This window comes from Anser cygnoides, chromosome 2 (assembly GCF_040182565.1).
Source record: "Anser cygnoides isolate HZ-2024a breed goose chromosome 2, Taihu_goose_T2T_genome, whole genome shotgun sequence".
Lineage (NCBI taxonomy): Eukaryota > Metazoa > Chordata > Aves > Anseriformes > Anatidae > Anser > Anser cygnoides.
This window is the reverse complement of record NC_089874.1, coordinates 34372072-34380337: the sequence shown is the minus strand read 5'-3', so window position 1 is coordinate 34380337 and position 8266 is coordinate 34372072.

The window sequence follows — 8266 nt, the reverse complement described above, 5'->3', positions numbered from 1 at the left end:
CAGGAAATCTGGTTAGTTAGCAAGTGAAGAGACTGTATAAAAAAATGAGTCATTCCAGCATCGAGCTGAAGAAAATAAAATAAAATACTTTTCCCCTCTAGCTCCTCTCTCCCCAGTCATGCACTGGGCTGATGCTTTGGAAGTGTTTTGTGGCGCAGAGAGGGGAGACCTGTACGGCCTGGGGCAGCCTGGGCTCTGAATGACTGCTGAAGGAGCAGCGAGACTCAGTGCTAACGAGGCTGCTCGTACTAACGAGTTTTGAGGAACCATCTTGGAATGACGCTGATGTATTTGTCATGTTCATTTGACTAAATATTTGTTCTGTGGGTAGGAAGAAGCTGGTTTTGAAAGAAACAATGATTAATGATGAGTAAGGGAAGCTGCTCTGCAGTTGACTGTAACTGATCCTTTTAGGTTCCAGCACGTTTAGCCATATGTAAAGAGTCTCTGCAGTCAGGCCAAACACAGCTTAAAAGTATAAAGCAACAATTTATTGGCTCACACACATGCAAGATAGCTGGGATTTAACAGGCTACCAGAGTTCGCATGCTCATGTCCCCACAAAAGGCACCGAAAAGTCGTTGCAGCACCTGTCAGGACGGGGTGGGCTGGCCTCTGCTGCTTTCTGGAGCAGATCATCAAGTTTGTGGGGTTGCTGTCTTTCACCCAGTCTTTCACCAAGTTTTCACCCGCCTCTCTAATTTTACCTTCCCTTATTTTGCCTGGACCTTCTCACGGCGTTTGGCCGCAGCCTTGCAATCCTCCCAGAAGCGTGAGCCAAGGTTATGCAGCTGGGCTGCATCAGAGCTAGACCTTGGATCCCTGGCACACAGACAGCGAAACCCGTGGCGGGGTGGCAGGGGAGGTGACAGAGAGAGATAGGGGCTTGAGGTAGGGGTTGGGGGAAGCGCTGGGTCTGTCTGGATGCCAGCCCAGGCAGTGTTAAGTGAGTGCCTGTTGCTGGGATGCTGGGAACAGAGCTGCTGCCTTCGGCAGCGTGTGTTGTTGCTGCTTTAGAAAATAATCCAGAATCCAAACAAATTAATGAAAGCCTTTATGAATATGTAAAGGTCAGACAGTGCCTGTTACGCTATGGTGTCTCACTCTGTCGGCCGTGGCAATGTCGATGTCTCCCCAGTAACACACACGCCACGGCATGGACATAGCAGGGCAGTCACTAGCTTCCACCAGGCAGCGAGGGGGTTGTGACACAGCCCCCGACCCACTTCTATCCAAAATAAATGACGCTTCTTGTCGCCCCCCTCCTGCCTGCAAGCCACAGGATCGTCAGCTCCCAGGCCAGATTCATGTTGTTGTGAACAGCTGCAGATCACTGATGTCAGCAGAGATGTAAGCACTTAGTAAAACCGCGAGTCCAGCTCGGTGTGGTATTCTGGATGAACTTCAGTGGGACAATTCACTTAACCTATCTGAAATCCTCCCGAGGCTTTCTTTAGATGGATGGGTTTTTCCCCGCCCTGTGCAGCCCTGGCGTGTGCTGTCAAGCAGCTGTGTTACTGCAGCGCCACGCAAGTGGTGCTTGCAGCAGGTGAGAGGCTGGCTGCACTGACTCCATCGCAGAAATGAGACTGTACAGGGTGAAGTAAGGCTTTGTGTCTCGAGGGACCAAGAAACACGATGTCCCACAACACAGGAACTGTGAAACGTACTGGGGAGGTGCTGCCCTACGTGGCCGGCAAGAAGCATGATTATGGCGTTCAAAGGGCTGCTCCAAACAGTCTTGCAAGATGCATCCCCTCTGGCTTGGTCTTGCCAAGTGTCTAAAAACATTAGTCTCATCGACATAGATCTTGAGCTACAGAGATCTAAGCGAAGCAGAGAGCCAGCCCTGCAGAAGGTCAGGCTCAAGAACAGCGACCGATGATTGCAAAGGCTTATTTTTTTTTTCTGTTCTCATGAGAAGAAAGGAAACTGTAAATGGAAATGGAGAAAGGGGGGGCAAACTTATCTCCAGCAGCTTCTGCACCGGCCTCCAGAACAATGCTGCTGTGCCCGAAGTACAATGGGGCAGGCTGGGTGAGCTTTGGTAATTTGGTAATCTATCAACCTTGTAGTCTGTCAGTTACCTCTGATAGATTGTGTTTACCCGAGATGAGGATGTCCTGGTCCCATTCACTAATCAGAGCAGCTGCACGGGTGTTGCGCTCCAGTTCTTCCTTAAGTTGTGTCTGCCCCAGGAGGTTGTGTTGTCTGTGCTGAAATGGTAGGTAAGTAAACAGGATATTTCGGGGCGTGTGTGAGAAAAAAAAAAAAAAAAAAAAAAAGCTGTATTGCTTCTTTTAGTTCAGTCAAAACAAAATTTTGTACTGACATTTGTATAAGAAATTCTGATACCCTAAGAACACTCTGTCCTAATCTTCATTAAAGTTACACAGTGAGGTATTTGCAGATTCCTAAGGTGGACTTTTAAGGCTGACACGAGCATAATAAAGATGAGCAATCAGTGCTCTTGGTGGTCTTTGTGCAGCCACAGTCACGTGTAGGCTGATCTTTGATCTGACCGGTGTGAATGACGGTGGTTTGGGACGTTTACAGCGGGTAACTGACAAAAATGAGAAGTAATAAAACTCTTAGCACTGGGATGCAACAAGCCAGTGAAAGGTACATGTCTGGATCATGGAGAGAAAACAGGATCTGTACAGGCTGAATTTTGGGTGTCCCATCTTCTTCAGCTTAGCCTGAGGCTGCGGGAAGAGCAAACAAGGAGCAGGAGGTGCAGTCGGTCCCCGCACAAGACCAGCCAGGCTCACAGCGAAAAGATAACAGGCGAAGCCGGCAGACTCAGGGACACTGCACGCAGTCTCCAAGGAGAAACAAACTTCAGTCTGAGACCTTGAAGATGAAAAGGAGCCGAAACACTCATAAACCCTTTGAGAAGACACAGGAGGGGAAGATCACCTCTCAGCAGCTCCCCGTGGAGACAAACTGGCAGAGGCAAGGGGAGAGAGGTTGTAATGGAAATTCAAACAAATCCAACCCTGCCGGATAGGAGGATGGCAAGCCTAAGAATTGTACGTGTGGACAGTTTCACTGTTTTAGAGATATGCTTTATCTAATGGCTTTCACATGCAAGTATAAGATAATAGAGTTTAAGTTGGCTGCTCATTACCACTGTCATTGATTCCGGAGAAAACAGAAATAGTTATGTGTGGAGGAGGAGGGGACTCATAACTCATAGTCTGGAAAGTGCAGACAGGGCCCTGGCTGAAGGCAGAAGCATCATATTTCAGCACACACACACACACACACACAAAAAAAAAGTGATAGCCAGAGGCTTGGGTTGTGGGAAGAAACCTGCTCAGACTGAGGTGAGAGGCATTCTTCAAGTACAGCAGTGCTAAGAAGCTGCTTTCCCACATTTCAAAAACACTTTTTGAGTATTTTCATTCATTTTTTGTCTTCTTCCTATGCCATATTTGTGACTTTGCCTTTTTTGTTTCCCCTCCTTTATGATGCCCCTAACCCTGCTGAGGGCGGTGTTTCATGGAGGGAGGCGTTAAATAGTTGCATGCACAGGCAGCTCCTGTAACTACTGCTCCAGCTAGCTGGGAGACGTCCTGCAAGGAAAAGGCAGTAGTGTTCCCAAAAATTGCGATTTAACTTAACTGTTGGTTACGCGGAGTTGTTTGAAGAAGTCTTTTGTAAAATCCTTTTGAAGCATCTTTTTTAAAATTTAATTTAATTTAATTTTTTCCCTTTCCAACAGAGGTACATCACTACGGGGGGAGCGGTGCTCTCCTTTCAGCCGTGTGGCCCCCACCTTTCAGCTCACTCCCGAGCTGCCAAGCACTGAGCATGTTTCTGGCCTAATACCTTGGGCAGTAGCTGACTTCTTTTAGCAGCAGCCATCTGCTGCCAAATTGCTTTGCCAATGCTCTTCTGATTTCTAGGCAGCCTGAAATCCAGGACAAGCATGCTCAGGAAGCTGGGCAGAGGGCATATCAGGCTTCCTACCCGTTCCTACATGGAGCAGCTGCTCAGCACACGCAATATACAGTGCTCTTCCTCACTGCCCTCCCAGACACAGGCACTGCTTCTTCCCAGTTGGTCCTACAGTACCTTCCAGTGTTGATTTCACACTTTGAGTCCCCGAGTGTACCTTTACCTGTTGCCAAGCTCAAGCTCTGGGGCCTTGCCCTCCAAGCCCCACGTCTGGCTGCCCCAGCGGTCTCGTTTCCTCTCCTCTTGCTTTCCGCCTTGTTCCTCTCTTCAAGCATGCCAACTGCAACGATTCCCTCGTGTTCTTCTTCTGTCCTCACCTCTCTCTGTTATCCCAGTGAATTTCCTTCTTATGGAAAAATTTCCTGATGTTGTATATTGTGAATTTTCTGAAGAATACACAAATTTCATACCACCGTCTCATCTGCAGGCCGCTGTTATTGTTTCTATTCCTACACTAGAAGGAAAAGGAGACTCCAGGAGTCAAAACACCTCATTTTGTTAAAGACTCTTTTGTTTTTGTTTTTGTTTGTTATTTTTTTTTTTTTGTAAGTCTGGGTTTGTGCCATGCTAGGCTGCAAGTTTATTTGACCAGGACTGTTTTTGTTTGGTTTCATGGCAAAATCTGGCCATGGGAAGCGAAGGGAAGGGAAGGGAAGGGAAAGGAAGGGAAGGGAAGGGAAGGGAAGGGAAGGGAAGGGAAGGGAAGGGAAGGGAAGGGAAGGGAAGGGAAGGGAAGGGAAGGGAAGGGAAGGGAAGGGAAGGGAAGGGAAGGGAAGGGAAGGGAAGGGAAGGGAAGGGAAGGGAAGGGAAGGGAAGGGAAGGGAAGGGAAGGGAAGAGGGCAGTAGATGGACTTGACGCCTGCCTTGCCCTGTGCAGGCAGTAGGACCTCCTCAAGTGAAAATGTAGCAAGAATATATACTGGTTTTTTCATGTAAGCATTCAGTATTTTTATTGTGAATAAAATTAAACACCTGAAATGTAAAAGCATGCTATACATTTTCTTTTCAATTTATGCTGGTTTGCATAACCAATTTCTAATATTTAATTTATTTTAACAAACCTGTGTTTTGGACTTACGTATCTTTGGAGTGCCACAGCGACGTATTCTTCTAAAGTTAGTGATTGTTATATCTTTCAAGAGATATTTAACAAGTTCATTTCCTTTTCATCTAATCATTTAAAAATATGTGGCCGGGTCATTTTTATTTACACATTGTAGACGAGGTTTGAATCATTTCCTCTCATTCTTTTTTTTATCGCGCGTCTCTTGAGGGAGTGTAAAATAGAGCAATAACATTGACATGTTGCTTTGTGCCCATTTCACCCCTCCGCCGGTTTTCAGTACGAGGATTTGCACCGGCCCTGCTGGCACTGGAAGTGTTAACACCTGGACAGAGAAATCCGTGTTCAACCCCATCCCCTCCAGTAGATGTCATTGTGACAATGGGAAATACCGCTGGGGATGCGTGTGATGAGAGGTCCTGTGCCAAGGGAGGGAAAAAGCTTTGCTGCAGTAGGCTTCCCTTCTGTCAAAATATGATAGCTCTCTCAGCGGTTAGCATTTACAGAGTGCATCTCGTTTTTATGATGCTTTGAAAAGCATGGTGGCTATTAATACGTAGTCACCAGTCGGGGCTGTGGTTCGTGGCAGCGGGGTTTATATGCTCCAAGGGTGGCCACAAATACAGATGTATACGTGCACACGTGCATGTGCAATTCTGTTTGTCGGCTGCTTGCTTTTTCCCAGCTATAGAGCTTCATTCGTTCGGCATCCCTTGCTCAATGCCATCTCAGGCTTTCTGTTATACTTTTTTTTTTTTTTTTCCCCCTCAGTTCCTCCTTAGCAGTGATTTCTCCAAAGGAAAAGCAAAACCCTCCCACTTTGTTTCTATCAACAACGAATCTCCCCACACCTGCCAGCACCCGACCTTCTGGCATCCAGTCAGTTTTAAGACTCAGGGCTGTCTGAGTGAGCGATGCGTCTTACGATGGTTATCTAGTGGTGAATAAAGCCACAACCCTACAACATAACTGGCTATAATTTTAATCTGTCAAACAGAGAGCAAATCCCCAGAAAAGGCAGGAGACAAGTCAGTCACTGGCAGTGACACGCACAAGGGCTGCAAGGCTGGAACATACACGTCTACAGCAGAGTTAGAGAAACGGGCTGAAAATATGTTTGGCTATTGTCAAATGCTGATCTGATTTTATCAGGACATAGCATCTAAGATCATGAAGTTCTTGCACAAAACAGAAACCTTTTTTCCCCTTGAACGTCCCAGCGGTTTGATCGGATATGTGATATGTACCTAATGCGTGTGGTCCTTTTTTAATTTCAACCAGTGCTACACCAATGTTCTTCACGACAGAATGATGCTACAGTGAGATGCCGTCAGATAAAACAGAGCACAAGCTGGGCCACGTGAAGCAAGGAGGCTGCTGGGCTGAGATGTGACTTTCTAAAAATCAACAGGGTGCATCTATATCAAATAACAAGTCCATAATTTGAATGTACTCTTTTCTCCGGATAATAGCCCTATGAATAATAAGTTTTTCTTCTTTAAAATGTCAGGCTTTGAGAAAGTAGACAGCAAGAAAGCAGGGCACTAATGGCCTGATTAACTTAGGAGTCTGCTTCTCCTCCTTAGCACAGTGTCTAAGACTGAAGCCAGTCTCTGCAGTCAACATTTATAAGTTCTAGGGAGAACGGCCAAATGATTAGACCAAATTTGTGACCTCCCACATTAGGAGGAAAGTGAGCCTTATTGGCAAGATTTTTTTATTGTTCACATTAAAAAAAAAGTTGGCTGGAATTTTGTCCTTGACCAAGTAGAAAGGCTCTCTGCTGGCAGGAAAACAAAATATTTACTGAAAACAAAACAGTTGATTCTCTTGACGGAGCAAGAGCAGGCACCTAGTCTGATTGTTTTGAGTAAGTGAAACCTTCTCAAATGAAATATCACAAAAGCCCCATAAGCATCTACTAAAATGCACGGAGAGAGAGGGCTGCAAAGACTTGTTTGGAATTACATCTCATTTGGGCACTGTGAAAGTAGTATGGAGCTGGGGAAAAAACAGGTCTTTATCCTCAGGAAGCGTACGAGGTTTTATTACCAGAGTTAATAATAAAACATACAATAAAAAAATAAAATAGAAACACCTTAAGAATTGGAAAGATATAGATGCCAACTATAAAAGAAGAAGACAAAGTTGGTTATAATCTGTCAGAAAAGGTGACAAAGGTAACTACTACCTCATGTCTGTTTTGTATTTTGCTTCAAGTAGGTAACTTTTTGGTACACACGTATTCCTATTTAAGAATACTTACATTCCCATTAACAGTATTCACATTTTTATTCTAAAAGCATTCTATAAAACAGTAATTTAGTATTTCAAGTTTCCCTAAAGTCTTAAAATATTCAGACTGTAACCCATTACTTTGAGAGAATAAGTGCAGCTGATAAAAGCCCAAAAGATCAGAAGATAACTCACAAAGAGGTATCACTCAGTTCCCCGTATCCACCTTAAATCATGGTCAGTACACCTGAACTGTTCTTAAAAACTGACCCGATGGTAATTCCACATTTTCTTCCCACGACCTGCTCCAGCTGCAGAGCTGTCTGTGTGGTTGGAGCAGGACTTCCTAACGCCCACCTTCTGCCTCCCTTGCTGCAGTTTAGCCCTGTGATATGTTGCCCTATCTGCTTTAAAACAAACGTTATGCTCCCTCAGGGCTATGAACCTTAGTAATACAGCTGAAGCCTTAGCGTTTCCAGGGGAATAGATTGAAATGCGGAGTCTTTGGACCAGCGCTGGTTCTTGTGTCTTGGAAGAGGTACAGCTGGGAGTCAGATGGAGTGGTGGGGGTCAGGCTGGGTCAGATCAAACTGATCTTGCTGTATGGACCTACTGGTGCTGCTTTTTAGGACTGCTTCCACCAGTTCTGCGTGAAGCCAACTGCAGTATACGTACTAAGGGCTTAACACTGAGCATCAAGCCTCTTATCCGGTCCGTCGGAAGACAGACGGGCTTTGTAGGCTTGGATCTACCTCCCTGTTTTGGGGGTTAATGGGGTTACATCAGAAGGGAGAGCTTCCATTAGCAAAGCATGTGCTTGGGATTCCAGCCCTTGTGATTCAAAGGCAGAGCTCACCAGCACGACCCGAGGGTCAGCGATAATGCAACGCCAGCCGCTAGCGCCGAGCCCAACCCCACCCTCTTCATCAGCAACCACAGGACAGCATTGCACGGGGATATCGCATAAAACTCCTGCTGCTTGGCAGCCTTTCTTTTGGTACTTTG